General features: G+C 43.7%; 1 long non-coding RNA gene across 3 annotated transcripts in view; it reads left to right on the top strand.

The window, feature by feature from the left end:
• Window positions 1-127: 127 nt before the first annotated feature.
• LOC308581683 overlaps window positions 128-14,566 on the top strand; it is a 114,111-nt gene continuing 99,672 nt past the window's right edge. For 2 of the 3 annotated variants that reach the window (XR_014005147.1, XR_014005148.1), the window contains exons 1-2: window positions 128-260; window positions 5,395-5,490. This is a non-coding gene — a long non-coding RNA (uncharacterized lncRNA). Of the gene's footprint in view, window positions 261-5,394; window positions 5,514-14,566 lie in introns of all 3 variants that reach the window. The other variant, XR_014005149.1, reaches the window with a different exon arrangement.

Raw genomic sequence — 14,566 nt, 5'->3', positions numbered from 1 at the left:
GAAACCGTTTGATTGGCCGTCTTCCTCTGAAAAGGGCGCGGCTACGCAAGTAGTGCACAGAACTGGCCCTTTTCCGCACTCGGCGCGCGGTCGCTGTCGTAAGCGGGCGAAGAAAGGGGGCGGAGCAAGTCGTTATCGGCTCTGGGGAAGGAAACCGTTGAGTGGGAGGAGGGGCAGGTTACTCTGAGGTGATGGAGGAGGAGGAGGAGGTTGCTTTTCCCCGTTCTATTTTCTTCTTTCTCCTTCGGTGAGAGAACCCAGTACTTCAGGTTTCTTGCTTGTGGGCAAAAAAAAAAAAAAAAAAAGGTGTCGAAAAGGCGTGTTTACCGTATGTAATGGTACTTTATAGCTCAGTATTATCTTTTATAAGTTACATATAAATTCCACTCGTACCCCGACTAGGAATTGCCATTTACACTTCTCCATCTCTAGTCTTGGGTCTCTCTTTTCTTGCCCAACAGAATCAGCAGCTTATTGGGACTTCCGTCTGAGTTGAAATACTTAGGTTTGTGCTTACAAACTGCCAACCTCATAAGTAAGCAACAAGTGCAACCTTATGCAAGTCTAGTCAGGAGCAGGTCCCACTGTGTTCAGTGTGATTCACTCCCTCATAAGTGATTAGGGAAGACATTTCTCCCCCTGCTGTTCACAATTTATAGCATGTTAAATACTTTATAAACATGCCAACTCAAACTACCCTATGGGAAGGATCCTGCTGAATTGTTACGTCTTGGGGGTCAAGTGAAATCTCTGGTCAGCAAGTGGCAGGGATCGATGGACCAAAGTTTGTACCGCTCACTTTTACAACTTTGCCACTTGTGCCAGCCAGGGTGGAGGGAAAACTCTGGTGCTGTGCTGGTGCAGTGAAGAGGATGACTACTTCTGACAGGGGAGGTGATGGTATCTTCCACCTGCCCAATGTTTGGGCTGGCAGATTGGGCTACAGCTTGCCTGCAGAGCTTTCCCTCCAATGACAGAGTCAGACAAAGCTGTGCAGAAGGACACCTCTAGCGTTGCAGATCAGGTGTTTGGGCTACTGTTTTACTGGTTTGACTTGTAAGCTGCTCTACCAATCCCTAGCTGCAGTTAGATCTGGTGCTTCAATAATATCATTATCAGAGATGTGATTGCTCCTAAAAGGGAATAAGAAATGACTTCTCATGTCTTTCCCTCCTTTAGCAGTATGACATTCTTGCCTCCAGGCCAAAAACGGTGGAATATTCCTGACTGTGCTTTCATGCAGTAATGGCGAATAAGCTTTAAATAACTCATTAAAGCACAGTTTAAGCTACTGCCATAACAAAAGACACATTGATCAAGTAGAAATGAAAGGAATGCCACTCAGCACTTTGGCATACCGTCTGCTGATATTTGGCTGGCTACCTTATAAAGTAATATTGTTAGGATTAATGGGGGGGGGGATCTGAAGATGACTTACACATTGTTTTATCCATGGTGGATAACCTCTTGGAAGCATCATTGTGGGAAATAGGCTCAAATTCTGCAGTTGGAACTGTCACTATAGGTGGGTGCTCTATTTGAGAGACCATGACCTTTTTTATTTGTGGCTTAACAAGTTAGTTACATGTTCTGCAACGAAAGTTTACATGTATTCTGTTCGTTCATGAATGGAGGAACTTCATTAGCAGGGATGGAGAACCAAGGCGGTATGTGGCTCTCCAGACCTTTCTATCTTCTCAAACTCTTCTCCAGGCCACATCCCACACTAGATTTGCTCATTCCTTGAGTGTTTTTGCTGCACTGCAGTGTGTCCTTGAACTTTGATTCTTGCTTGCCTGAATGGAGGATTGAGGTGGGTGGGTGTGGGTGTAGAAACTAGCATACTGTGCAAAGGTAAAATTCATATTCTTTGCTGTGCCCACTTTTGTCTCTGGCTTCAGCCACAGTTGGCAAATCCTGGAAGCTTGCCTAAAAAGGAATGTCTGCTCTTTTGGAGGTCAAGGATGAACTAACCAGAAACATCATTCCCCCTTTGCCTCCAAGCAGTGGCCACAACAGCAGCTGACCAACAGCTGAAGCAATGCGCATGGCCCTATGCATCAGACCTGGTAGTAGGACCTTCTTTGTTTGGGCTCATAAAGTTGGTGCAGGTGTTTTAAATTTCTTCCATTCTTCTTCCGCCGTCTCCTTCCCCTGGTCGCGGATTCTGCCGGAAGAAATTTAAAACTTATCTTAAGGACTATTATAAACTTGATGAATGTTAGAATGTCGAGGTTTTGAGGAAGAAAGGGCTACAGTGATATAAGATTAGACTGAAGGAAAGATTAAGAAGACATATGTGTGACAGAACTAATTTAGAAGTTGCTGGAAAATTTTGGACATTGGGATGCAGAAAGGGGAGGTATGGGGGAGTCCGAGAAACAAGGTTTATGAAAAAAGGTTATGAAACTATACGTGTTTGTATGTCTTTTTATTTGTTTGTATTGTTTTAAATTTTTTTGTAAAATCAATAAAAATTTATATATATATAAAAAAAATAAAGTTGGTGCAGGTGTGGGCTGTTGCTGGGTCATCACCAAAGGGACACAGAGCAGGGGCAAGAGCTGATGAATTTTGGTTGATAATGTTTGTGGCCTGATACATATTTTAGACCTTTACTGTAAAGCAGGGGTGAATAACTGATGGACATATATATGACCTCAGAGGCAGGAAAGGTGGGCATGGTATGCCCCAAATTACCTGAGAGGCCTATCTCTGATACCTGGTGGGCTTAATTAGGCCTGCAGGCAGGAGGATCCGTGTCCTTGTCCTACAGGGCATGTGGTAGCAATTTTTTTTAAAAAACAAATCATTAGATTTTAAAAATATAGAGCATTGGCCTCTATTTAAAAATAGATAACAATTGAAGAGCATTGACCTCCAAAATATTATAAACTGGAAATTGCCTCACTGACATAAGTGTTTACAGTATCTACAACTTTAATGTCTTATGAAAAAACATTTGTTAATTTTAACACTAGGTGGCAGTTAAACACAACTAACAACGTCAGAAATTGCTTAAAAATAATCACAGCACAATTTTTAAAAAAAACATTCTCATCCAGCTTGCTATTAATTATATTCCCCAAAAGATGTCATGGACTGATATTATCAGATATATACAAATAATTACAGGAAAGTAAAATGAAATCCTTAAGAATACAATGTGTGATATATTATTTTGGATAGTAATATGGCACTTACTCCTTTTTATGTTGATAATATTTTAGCTTGTCATTTTTACTAGCATTTAGCACAGAGCATTTTATTGTTATGTGCTTTCATTTATCAATGCCAATTGGTGCCATATGCCACTTTAAAAAAACAAAAGGGCTTCTAATAGGTTTGTTTTGTAGAGTGAGTTCTGAGTTGGTCTCCAAGAAATTGAAACAAAAGGCATCTCATTTTCAAGATGTATCAGTTAAACCACTTATGTATAGAACTGAAAATATTATATATGCCCTTGGCAACTTCATGTTTCAGCCACTTGTATGTATAATCTAATGAATGGTCTGAGAGTACATGGTTTTTGTATGACTGTTGAACCTAAGCACAGGAAATCATTGGAAGTTGCTTTGAGTTTCCTAAGAAAGGTATGTGTGTCTATTTGGCATGCCTTCCTAGCCATTATTTCTTCCTTCCCAGCAACTATTTAACTGTTTCTGCTTCTCCTTCTTATATAAGCAGCACTAAGTATAATCAATAAATAAGTACAATAAATATTGAAACGGGTTGACCCCTGAAGGCATACTCTTCCATTGTCTCCCTAGACAGATGGACATCAACTACAACATCAACCTAGTTCAGATGTCAAAATAAACACAAGTGTATTACTGCTGCCAACTGTGGAGGCAGAGCACAACCGTCATGGCTAGTAGCCATGGATTGCCCCATTCTCCATGAATTTCCCTGCCCTCTTTTAAAGGCATCCAAGTTGGTGGCCATCACTGACTTCTGTGGGAGTGAGTTACATGGCTTTTTTTTATCTGTCCTGAATCTTCCAACATTCAGCTTCATTGGATGTCCACAGGTTCTAATGTTGAGAAACCTTCTTCATAGGGGAGTTGCTCCATCCCCTTGATCATTTTGATTGACCCTTTTAAAAGCTTTTCTAACTCTACAATTTCCTTTTCAAGGTTTCTTTTAGGCATCAAATTTAGTGTCATCACAATGTTTTAGCAATCATATGCATGGGTAAACGAGAATGTTTTTAAATTCCTCCTTATAGTCAATAATGAGACAGGCAGACAGACAGGCACACTTCACTGTATATATTGGGAAAGAAGTAAATATCCCAGCAGCTTGAAACCTAGGCTTGATAGTGGTTGAGGTACTAACCACAGGGTTCTGGATGGAATACGACAATTGCAAACTTCTTCAGCAATGTGCCACTAGCAAAGGGAGTAAGTAATAAATTTTTACTCTGGTTGCCACATTGGAAATCCCATCAGAAGCAGGACCGTGATTCTTCTTGGTTCAACACATAACAATACAGTAATCTCAGACCACAATTCAAAATCTGAATTCCAAGCCAGAGTTCATTTTTATTATATTAAAACTACAACTAGTATGGACACCTGTGACCAAGTGATCTCCACATCTATAGGATGTGGAGTGATGCAGATATGAAATATGATTGCGCATAGGCTGCTCAGGTAGCTTGCACTATAGTTGCAAGGTCTGTGAGATTTGTTATTCCAGTAATTCACAACACATTATTATTTTTGGGTAACTGTTATATGTATGTTACTGGCACAATATATATTTATGTTTTAAAGTAAGTGGAGTCAGTCAGACCACACTTATTTTTTGTGTATGTTGTGGTACTTTACATTGTGGGGTGTAGTTGACCTTACAGAGTTATTTTCTGTAAATAGGCACTCCTGAGCATGAGAGTCCTGGCCCGCCTTTTGAGACAACATCACTTTTTTGGGCTTGGGGGTTCATTCTGTTTCTGCCTCTGAAGGCTTGGGATGCTGCTGGTTTGGAGGATTCCAGCTCCTCTTCTGAGGATTGATCCCCAGTGATATTAGCAACAGTGAACAATTTCCCACAAAGCATATCTTGCCCACCATTGCCAATCACCATATAAACTGTGGCCAAAGCAAAAGGAGGATATGCATTTAACTGAATATGGTGAAAAAGGTCTACAGCATTTTTATGGTGTGCATCTCCACAAATGAAGGTTGGCGTATAATATTTTTACCAACAATTTAACAATAAACAAGCATACAAGTAAACCATGCTGAGGTGCACCCATAATTGTGAGGCCTGAGGAGATTATAATGATGCATCCCCAGTTGCTGCCATTGGCTACAGACTACCTGTGACATCAGAAAAGTACATGGCAGCTGAGTGGATATAAAGGTGGTCCTTTGTATCTTTCTTCAACAGAATGCAGCAGGAAACAACTGACATTCAACATTGCCCAGTCTTCCTGCACTTGGGAGGAAACATTGACAATTGGACAGACGCGATCATCTGGCTATGGTATGCTATGGAGTGATAATAAGGCAAGTTCACTTGCTGAGCAGGATTGTGGCTTGAAGGTGTGACGGCACAACAACAATTTTCCCCTTGGTGCCATTGGCCCTGCCCTCACTTAAATATAGTGCACCCACCTCACAGAACACCAATTCCACAAATTCCTACAAGCTACCCCAGATTATCCTGTGGGGGACTTGTGTGAGGGCAAATTTAATAATTTGGAGTCTCTCTGATTTTATTAAACAAAGGAAGTTTATGACACAAAGTAGGTAAAACATAAGATACTTCAGAGTATGTTATTTCACTTCAGTTCTTTCTCAGTTGTTGCACAGCTGTTGCCGTTTAATACCTTGGTTCTTCCTGTCAGTTACACACCCCTTAGACAATCCTACTCCTGAGGTACTCCAAGTAACAGACCCAAGGGATCATCACATCCATCTTAACTGGTTTGGGAGTCTTCTCTTTTTGTAGAAGAATCTCTCTCCTGACTGGAATGAGTCCTAAGTAGACTGTATTGTCACAGCTTCTACTTCTTCTTGTTACAGGTAGGTAGCCGAGTTGGTCTGCCATAGTCGAAACAAAACAAAATAAATAAAATAACATGAAAACTCATACCAATAACTAACTTAGTTGGTCTCTAAGGGGCTACTAGAAGGAATTTATTTGTTTTGTTTTGTTTTGTTTTGTTTTACTTCTTCTGGCTCAGCCTCAGCCTCCCAGTTAATTCCTGGCCTAATTACTCTTCCAGGACACCACACACTGTCCTTCATACTAAACTCAGAGTCTCCTTTCTCTAGCTTTTGATATATTCCTCAGAGTGGATGTTTCTACCCAGAACCAACTCTCCTCTCACTCCCTATCTTCCAACCTATTCTCCCAGCCTCTATCCCAGGCATAGGCAAACTCCGGCCCTCCAGATGTTTGGGACTACAATTCCCATCATCCCTGACCACTAGTCCTGTTAGCTAGGGATGATGGGCTGGAGTTTGCCTGTTCCTGCTCTATCCCAACCTATGAACTGAGTCTCAAAATCATTTCCTTTTCAACTCCCTCTCCTGGAACCCCGGCCAATCAGCGGCTGCCATTCAATAACCATTTTCTGGCAGGGAAAAAGAAAAAGAAAACACTTGGGGACCCAACCTGCCCAGCAAAACAAACTTTTCCATCACAGAAGGCGGCTGAAATCCATGGCAGATGGTGGTGGTGGAAGGTGGTGGGTGGAGTTCACATTTGGAAGCTGGTAGATGTAAAGCTGAAGCAGGCTGATATTTGTGGATGCATATTGGTTGAAATTCACCTTCGGAAGCCAGTCAACAGAAGTCGGTGGAAATCTGAGCTGCAGCCGGGACAAGAATGTGAATGAAGGTACAGTGAAAGATAAATGAATGATGTTCTTCATGGAGGTTGGCTGGCATATGCTTGTGTTGTGAGTGGAAGGGTTTGAATGTGGTGAAAGCAGAGAGTGTACATGTGTGAATATGATGTGTGAAAGGAAACTGGTGGATATTCATGAATAGATGAAACCCTGGGAAGTTGGTGGGCTGAAGTTAGTGGATGAAGTTGCCAGGCAGAAGCTGGTGGAAGTCCTGGGTAACGCGATCAGATGGTTCCCATCCTCTTTATGGTCTGTTTTTTTCTTCCATGGATGTCCGAGCTGGAATACCACCCCAACTCCGGTGAAAGCAATGAAGAGAATTTGTGCAAGCCAGTTTATATTTCTAAATCCCGCTCCCCGAATACAGCCATGTGTATTGTCTGTTCTGTCTTTTCCTGCACAGATAATGGAAGGTCAAATACCAAAGTTTATGGTGTGACCCCGCCCCTGTATGAAGGGTGGGCTGTATATTTTAAATCACTGCTGAGGTGCCCCCACAATTTTCAGGCCTAGGGGGCTTGTGCTGATGCCTCCCCAGTAGTTGCCATTAGCTACAGACTGCCTCTGATGTCCAAATGGACATGGTGGTTGAGTGGAAGAGGCAGCTGTAAGTAGGATGGGGAAGGAAGGAAGAGCCCCAGGAGAAGGTTGAGGGAAGCTGGGGCAGGGCCAGTTGGCAACAGAAGGGAAATCAGGGTTGGCTCCTTCCTGTCCTGAGTTGTCATCTATCTTCTCTCTCATGGTTGCTGTGCCTGTCACACCCACTTAGCTGTAACCCCCACCCCCTTATTTTGTCATGGAGAGTCCCTTCTCCACATCCCAAATAAACCTTTAGGATACCTAGAGTAGCTTTATTGGCAAAAGTTCCAAGAAACAAATGTCAGAGAACCTTTTTGAAGAGCAATTATTCCAATCAGCAACCAAGATTAGGATTTCAACCAATGAAATTCTTGTACTGGGTTTAAAATTAGTTTTAAAATCCTGAACCTAGGTATAGAAAGAATTCTAATGCCTGTATTGAGGGAGTCAGTTCAAAGAGTTTAGCTTTCTGTAAAAGGCATCATACTGCTTAAATAATGGCATGTAAGGAAAGGTCTTCACCTCTGAATAACTATTTTGTAATGATCATATAAAAGTACTATTTAAAAACTATTGGAAGCAGGCAATGCAAAATGCTAACACTGCATTAAGACACAATTTGTGCCTGGATGTTTCATTAACATTAACATGCATGCATTTTGGAGCAAGAAGCCAAGCAAGGATTCTTTATTACATGAAAAGTTGATACATCACACTGACAAGGAATACCACAGTGTAAATGTTAAAAAATCAGTATAGATCTCTCCCTCTGTAGGACAGGCGGGATCTGGAATAATAGTACAGTGGTACCTTGGTTTACGGACTTAATCTGTTCCTGAACCAAAACCAAAACCGTTCTTAATTCGAGGCGTGCTTTTCCTAATGAGGCCTCCCGCTGCCGGTACCCTTCCACTATTCGGCTTCCATTCATAGACCGAGGTAAAGTTATCAAACCAAGACACTATTTCCAGTTTTGCGGAGTTTGTAAACCAAATCGTTCTTAAACGGTACTGTTCTTAAACCAAGGTACCACTGTACTGAAGACATCTAATTTCAAAAGGTTCATTATGCCTTTGTATAAGAGGCTTGTAGGACTCACAGAGCAGAAAATAGTCTTAACCATGCTTTGCACTCGAGAAATGCAAAGGTGAGCAATTGGTAGAGTGTGTTTCATATTTAGCCGAGTACTGTTAAATATGGCTTTTTCTGTCAGTTCCCTTATTTTGTTGCATTTTTAATCAAGGAATCTGTTTATGAGAGGACAGAGTACATTTGATCTGTGTTTAGAGTTCTTTATTTATATGGAGTTATAGTGTATGGAGTATACAGAGTTATAGTGGAATTTCCTTTTAGGCATAATATAGGAATAATAATAATAATAATAATAATAATAATAATAATAATAATAATAATAATAATTTTTTATTTATACCCCGCCCTCCCCAGCCAAGGCCGGGCTCAGAGCGGCTTACAAGCAATAATAAAAACAAGATGAGTGATTACAACTTAAAAACAAAAATAAAATACAACATTAAAATAATGGAACATTAAAATATTAAAATGGAGCCTCATTGCAGGAGAAGGAAAAGAAAAAAGAAAAAGGGGGCGGAGGGAATCAAATTGGCTCCAATCCAAAGGCCAGGCGGAACAACTCTGTCTTACAGGCCCTGCGGAAAGAGATCAGATCCTGCAGGGCCCTGGTCTCATGAGACAGAGCGTTCCACCAAGTTGGGGCCAGTGCTGAAAAGGCCCTGGCTCTGGTTGAAGCCAATCTAACTTCCTTAGGGCCTGGGACCACTAGGGTGTTGTTATTTATGGACCTTGAGGCTCTCCGTGGGGCATACCAGGCGAGGCGGTCCCGTAGGTACGAGGGTCCTAGGCCGTGAAGGGCTTTAAAGGTCAAAAGCAGCACCTTAAATCTGACCCTGTACTCCACCGGGAGCCAGTGCAGCTTGAAAAGCACTGGATGAATATGCTCCCATGGCAGAGACGCTGTGAGGAGCCTCGCTGCAGCATTCTGTACCCGCTGGAGTTTCTGGGACAGCTTCAAGGGCAGCCCCGCGTAGAGCGAGTTACAGTAGTCAAGCCTGGAGATGACTGTCGCATGGATCACTGTGGCCAGGTCGGGGCGGGAAAGGTAAGGGACCAACTGCTTGATGCGGCGAAGGTGGAAAAATGTCGCCTTGGCTGTTGCTGTGACTTGCGCCTCCATGGAAAGGGAGGCGTCAAGGATTACACCCAAACTCTTAACGGAAGGCAATGGCACTAATTGGGCCCCCGCAAGAGAAGGGAGTTGGTCCCTCATCCCCATGCTATCCCGACCTAGCCATAGGACCTCTGTCTTCGAAGGATTTAGTTTCAATCGGCTCCCACGAAACCATCCAGCCACAGCTTCCAAGCATCTGGTCAGTGTGTAAGGGGCTGAGTTGGTGTGGCCATCCATCAGTAGATAGAGCTGAGTGTCATCAGCATATTGATGACAGCCCAGCCCAAAGCTCCGGATAATCTGGGCAAGGGGGCGCATAAAGATGTTAAAAAGCATTGGGGAGAGAATTGCGCCCTGCGGCACTCCACACACCAAGGAGTGGCGTGACGACATTTCCCTCCCTAGTGCCACCCTCTGTCCCCGACCAGAGATAAAAGAGCACAACCAGTTACGGGCTATGCCCTGTATCCCCACGTCTGCAAGGCGATGGTCCAGAAGATCATGATCGACCATGTCAAAGGCTGCTGACAAATCTAAAAGGATCAGCAGTCCTGACCTGCCTCGATCCAGTTGTCTACGGATATCATCTGTTAGGGCAACCAGAGCCGTCTCCGTCCCAAAACCAGGACGGAAACCGGACTGAAATGGATCTAATGCCGATGTTTCCTCCAGAAACCTACCAAGCTGTTCAGCAACCGCTCTCTCAATTACCTTACCCAGGTATGGAAGATTTGAAACTGGGCGGTAATTGGATAGGTCTAAGGGATCTAATGAAGCTTTCTTTAAGAGTGGACGCACCACTGCTTCCTTCAGTTCCCCTGGGAATGTCCCCGTGTCAGGGGACAAATTGATAATTTCAACCAGGGGGGTCCGCGCAACATCTGGACACTCCCTAATCAGCCAAGACGGGCACGGATCAAGGAGGCAGGTGGTGGGCCTACCAACTTGGAGGAATCTATCCACATCAGTAGGGAGTATCCGATCGAAATGGTCCAACACTGGACCTGAAGTCAGTCGAGGGGCCTCCAGTTCAGTCACTGTATCTAAATTGGCAGGGAGGTCACGGCGGAGCAACAGGACTTTCTCCGCAAAAAAGCTCGCGAATGCCTCACAGCTGTGGGTCGAATTTGTGCTTAAATTTGGTTGTCCTCCTAAGGACGTTATTGACCTAATTATTCTAAAAAGTTGTGCCGGGCGAGAGCTAGCGGATGCAATAGAAGCTGCAAAGTAAGATTTCTTAGCAGCTTTCATAGCCATCTCATAGGCTTTCATAAGCGTCCTATAAGATGTTCTTGAGGCTCAAAATGTGCTCAAAACAGCTCCTTCCTGTTGAGGTAGGATAACTTCCCTCAGGTAGTGCTTATATTACATTGTGTAACTTTCTACGCCCTCCAGCAGTTGGCAGTAATGAGGGATGGAAAGAGAGTGCTCCTAAATATTGAAGTGTCCCCCACAATGCTGTGGACCCGTATCTGCCTATCTTATTTCTTGTGCTCCTACGTATTATATATTTTTAAATTTGGCTTTGAATGGGGCACCCTATGTCCATTCAAGATGCAGACCAAGCTATAACATTAGTAGGCCCAAAGTCCACAATGCTTTGTGCAGAGCCAACATGAGCTGCAATCCTATGCATGCTTATTCGGGAATAAGCTCTGCTGAACATAGTGGGTCTTTTGAGTAATCGTATTTCGCTCAGGCTGGATTTGAGGCTGAAGCATATAGTATCTGTGAAAGCCTATAGTTAATATTACAGGAAATAAAGTAGAACTGGCTGTCATTCCCAGATAATTAATTGAGTTTACAATCAAGATCAGCTTTGGAGTGCAGAACTTGCCCGGAGAGTCTAATCTCTCTTTTATTTAATATAAAATGGTTTTCTGTGTTCTTGTAGAATAGTTCAATGAAACTCAGATAGAAGTAGATAACAAGAAATAGCAAACCTAAAACTTCTACTGTTCCTAAAGGGCTTTGTATCTCCAATTAACAAGTCAAGACCAGAGTCATCTCTCATTTTCAGAGTGAACAGATGGCACAACTGTTGGGAGATCAGACAGAAGAATCTAATAAAGTTAAACAAAAATCTGCTCTCAACACCTGTGTGTCTCATAAAACGGTGAAAAATTCAAAGTCCTGAAAATAGTTCTTAATTTTTTAGATTTTAATCCCAGAAAATATACCATCTTCATCCATCCATGTTCTTTTAATGAAAAACAAAAACAAAAAATCAGTTTGATTTCAAAAGAATAGCACACTGCTAGGGAGAGTAACTGAACAAATGACAACTGGATTTTGATGCTTCCGTTTGTATTTTTATTATTAAAAAATTATTAGTTTTCCAACATACCCCCAATAATAGCCAAAATATAACAGTAATTAGTTCCCAAATTATACCATTATCAAAGTGCCAACCAGCTTCCAATTAATACATTTTAGTTAAAATGGCTCCCCACATGATGGTTTGAGTGCATTTCTAATCTTACATTACTGCGTTCCATAAGCTTAATTAATTTCAGTTACATTTCAGTTATAATAATAATCCCTTAGTCAACAGCTGCATAATTAATTATTTCCATTCCATTCATTTATATATAAATTTATAAAGCTTCAAATGAGGAACTCAAACTATTATCTTTATTCTGTCCTGCATGTGAAAACTGTTATATCCCCGGAGATTCCTTCTGTCCATATATGGTGTTGTCTCTTTCACTTCCCAGCTGTTGTTTCCTCCCATCTTGACTTGGGGTGGAACTGAATCTCAAAGTTTCTCAGAGGTTTTATATCTCCATCCCTTGTTTTGATGTCTCAGAACAGGTGACAGTCTGCTAGAAACCATTCTGTCTGCTTTTTAACATCTTTATGCGCCCCCTCACCCAGCTTGTCCGGAGTTTTGGGCTGGGTTGCCATCAGTATGCCGATGACACCCAACTCTGTCTGTTGATGGATGGCCATCCTGACTCGGCCCCAGACACACTGACCAGATGTTTGGAAGCTGTGGCTGGATGGTTACGTGGGAGCAGGTTGAAGTTAAATCCTTCGAAGACAGAGGTCCTCTGGCTGGGACAGGACGATATGGGATTGAGGGGGCAACTCCCATCTCTTGCGGGGGTGCAATTAGTGCCAGCACTGTCCGTTAAGAGTTTGGGTGTAATCTTCGATACTTCCCTCTCTATGGAGGCGCAGATTACAGCTATAACAAAGGCGGCATTTTTTCATCTCCGCCAAGCTAAGCAGTTGGCTCCTTATCTCTCTCGCCCTGACCTAGCCACTGTGATCCATGCAACGGTCACCTCCAGACTGATTATTGTAACTCGCTCTACGTGGGGCTGCCCTTGAGACTGACCCAGAAACTCCAGCGGGTGCAGAATGCCTCGGCGAGACTCCTTATGGGGTCTTCGCTGCGAGATCACATTCATCCGGTACTATACCAGCTGCACTGGCTCCCGGTGGAGTACAAGATCAGGTTTAAGGTGCTGGTTTTAACCTTTAAAGCCTTATACGGCCTAGGACCCTCGTACCTACGGGACCGCCTCTCCTGGTATGTCCCACAGAGAAACCTACAGTCTGCAAATAAAAACATCCTGAAGGTCCCAGGCCACAAAGATGTTAGGCTGGCCTCAACTAGAGCCAGGGCTTTCTCGGCTGCGGCTCCAATCTGGTGGAACGCTCTGTCACAAGAGACTAGGGCCCTGCGGGACCTGACATCTTTCCGCAGGGCCTGCAAGACAAAGCTGTTCCACCAGGCCTTTGGTCAGGGCGCAGCCTGACTCCCTCCTCTGGCAATCTGCACAGAATTTTGCTTAACGGTTGCCATCAATTTGATTTTACCGTATTTTTCGCACCATAGGATGCAGTTTTTCCGTCTTAAAAACTAAGGGGAAAAGTCTGTGCATCCTATGGAGCGAATGCAGAGGGGGGAGGCAAGCAGGAAAAGCCCCCAAGAGCCACACACAAGCTTCGTGCATCTCTTGCAGGCTTTCCCCCAGGAGGGAGAAGGGACTGACGCGGCCAGTCAGTCCCTTCTCCCTCCTCTAGAAAAGCCTTGCGCAATCTCTCCAGCCGCAGGAGGCTGCGCAAGGCTAAAGAGGAAGCCCGGGCAGCGAGCGGGATGGATCACGCTCACTGCCCAGGCTTCCTCTTTAGCCGTGCGCGCCTCTCCAGCTGCGGGAGGCTGAACAAGGCTAAAGAAGCCAACTTTTTAAAAATCTCTCTATCTCTACCTCTTTTTCTTTTTTCCTCCTTTCTCCACCCCCTTATTTTCCTCTGGATCAGTGTTTTTATCTAGATTAACGTTTTAGTTTGGAGGGGGGGAATATTATAAAAAAGGAAACGTTGCAGCTTTTATTTTAGTATACAATAAAAACAGATTAAACAAAACACAAGAGAAGGAACTAGCATAGAAGAAGAAGGGAAAGAGGGAGGATACAAAGCCATTTACCAGAGGTAGATCTTAACCCTTGCCTCACCTGGGAGCTTCTCTGGACAGGAATTCCCTCGGCTTAAGTGGGGTGAGGGAAGAGTGGCAGGTAGGGGGGCACCTACCTAGACAGTGAAGCCACATGTCTCTCCAATGAAAATTGGGAGTGGGCATTGTGTGAAGTGGCTGTGGATCTCCTGTCGCAGAAGTGTAGGACTGTATAGAGTTGGGAGGGCGACCCGAGGGTCATCTAGCCCAGCCCCCTTACAATGTAGGAATCACAGCTAAAGAACGCCAGGCAGATGGTCCCCCAACCGCTGCTTAAAAGCCTCCAGTGGTGGAGACCCCCAACAACTTCCAAGGTCACAGAATTGCAGGGTTGGAAGGGAACCCCAGGAGTCATCTAGTCCAGCCCCGGTGGACAGCGGGCACGATCCATCCCGTTGTGCAAGGCTAAAGAGGAAGCGCGCAGCCTGTCTGTTGCTCTTTGGGGCTGGGGGGG

Source organism: Podarcis bocagei, assembly GCF_964188305.1.
Source record: "Podarcis bocagei genome assembly, chromosome: 2".
Taxonomy (NCBI): Eukaryota; Metazoa; Chordata; class Lepidosauria; order Squamata; family Lacertidae; genus Podarcis; species Podarcis bocagei.
Note: the sequence above shows the minus strand (reverse complement) of the source record. Positions and strands in the feature narration are given on the sequence as shown.